General features: G+C 51.2%; 1 long non-coding RNA gene across 1 annotated transcript; it reads right to left on the bottom strand.

Annotated features, from left to right (window-relative positions):
• Window positions 1–200: 200 nt before the first annotated feature.
• LOC117870637 lies at window positions 201–1,051 on the bottom strand. Its single transcript, XR_004644012.1, has 2 exons — window positions 926–1,051; window positions 201–687 (listed from the first exon to the last, which is right to left on the bottom strand). It is a non-coding gene; the product is annotated as an uncharacterized LOC117870637 (long non-coding RNA).
• Window positions 1,052–2,044: the final 993 nt, after the last annotated feature.

Here is a 2,044-nt window from a genome sequence, read left to right as displayed (position 1 = left end):
AAAAATAAATCACACAGCTCCCTCTATTGCATTCCAGTTCTCTGGCTCCCAATCAGCACCTAGGTCCAGTACAGTGAGAAGTTATTTAAAAAACTCTGCTCACATGTACAAAATGTTCTTCTGATCCCAAAGGGTCAGCCATGTCACCAGGGCAGTACAGGTTTGGATCTTACCCAAAATGCCACGCTGCCAGCCAATGCTTTAATGTCTAAAACTAAAGCTTTATTATCAAGAAAAAAGAAAGACCAAGAAGAGAGATGGTAAATGGTAAAACAGTCACATACAAAGCCTTCAAAGTCCATCAGGTTCCTAGCAGTGTTGGTGAGTTTGCTGGCTTGAAAGTCCCTCTGGAAAACATTCACAGCTTGGATGGATCTTTCAGTCCTTTGTTCAGAGCTTCGTTTGTAGAACGGTTACTCCAGAGGTAAGAAGCAGGAATAAAGACAAGAAGCAGGACTGAAGACAAAATGGAGAAGATGCAGCGGCCTTTTATAGACTTTTGCCATGCGGCTTATACTACCTTTGTCCCAAACACAAGCTGCTCAGTACATGGCCTGGAAGCCTCAGAGTTCTGTCCATGCACCTGCCTGCCGTGCTGAGTCATCATGTGTATCCCTTGCCTTCTCTCAATGGGTCAGTTGTGTAGCAGATGGTCCTTAATGGGCCATCATGCTGATTCCAAACTGCCTGCGGGTGTCGCCCAGAAGCAAAGCCCAAGTTTAAAATACAGACATGCATACATATCTATAACTCCTAATACAAAAGGTGATACAAATATATAAACAAGATTATCATATCTGGCAAATCATAACATTTTTGCAGATATCTTACACGGCACATCTGCCATAACTCATTGCAATTTTACACTACTGGTATTCAGAATATCCTGAAGTGTCCCCCAGATGCCATACAGCGTCACACTTACATCCCAGCTTTCTGAATTGAGCAGGGCTGACTTGTTCTTGCCCGTGTCTCAACCAGCCGGGAGGCAGGCGGCCTCTGCTCTCTGTGGCAAAGTATCCAGCAGGCTGCTGCAACTGCCCTGCTTCTAGCTAAACCCAAGCAGGCTTTCCTTGCACAATTCTCTGGAGACTTTGTGCTCTACTGAACACACAAAAAACCCTAAAGAGAGGCCTCCGTATCGGCTGGCTCCCTAACCTAAAAGGAAAGGATGGCGCACAAGAGGAGAGGGAGCAAAGTGAACAATGCTCTCGTAGTTTAATACAGTCATACCTGAATTCCGCTCACCTGTTGGCTAAATCTGTCTCCCAGCACAAGGGTTAGGGGACCACTGCCCAGTTAGAAGCCCAGAGCTGGCAGCGCGGCAGAGCATCGTGACTTGGGCTCTGCTCCCAGGACCCCTGGCTCCGGATTGTTCGCGTGGGAATGTGAGGGCGCAGGGAACCTGGCACCGAATGCGAGCCGTGTCCCTTGGCATGAAGCTCTCAGCTGGGCCCCCTATCGCGCAGGGGAGAGAGAAGCTCCCTTGGCTGTGCATAGGGCCTGTTTGCAAACCCCGCCTCTCCTATATTAGGCACTGGGGCGTCGGCCGGTTGTGTTGTAACCACAAGGGATCATTCTTCCACTGCCTCCAGTTTTCCAGTGCAGCCACTCAGGGAAGAGGTGAGCCAGGGCAACACCTCTCCTCACCAGTTCCTTTGAAAGACCCCACCCGCCCCGCAGCCCCACCTCCCAGGGCTGGGTGTGTCCAGGCCCATTGGGGCAGTCGAGCATGCCAGGCTCAGCAGTGTCTTCCTCAGCAGGCTTTAACCGCTGGAGGCTGAGGGGGCTGAAGCTGCCTGAGGTGTGTTCTGAGGCTTCACTCAGTCCCGGGCCCCTCCCCAGGAGGTAGGGCAGTGCAATAACACCCCGGTACATAGCCTGGGCCTCGGTTCCCCCAACTGGCTTGCCCTAGATCACACTGGGACTAGAGAGCTGAGCCGGGAACTGAATCCAGAGCTCACATTCTAGGCCAGCCCCTAATTATGGGACCATTCACAATCTCTTCCTCCAAGAACAACCCTCGAGAAGGCTGCAGTGGGGC

This window comes from Trachemys scripta, unplaced genomic scaffold (genome assembly GCF_013100865.1).
Source record: "Trachemys scripta elegans isolate TJP31775 unplaced genomic scaffold, CAS_Tse_1.0 scaffold_78, whole genome shotgun sequence".
Classification (NCBI taxonomy): Eukaryota; Metazoa; Chordata; order Testudines; family Emydidae; genus Trachemys; species Trachemys scripta.
Note: the sequence above shows the minus strand (reverse complement) of the source record. Positions and strands in the feature narration are given on the sequence as shown.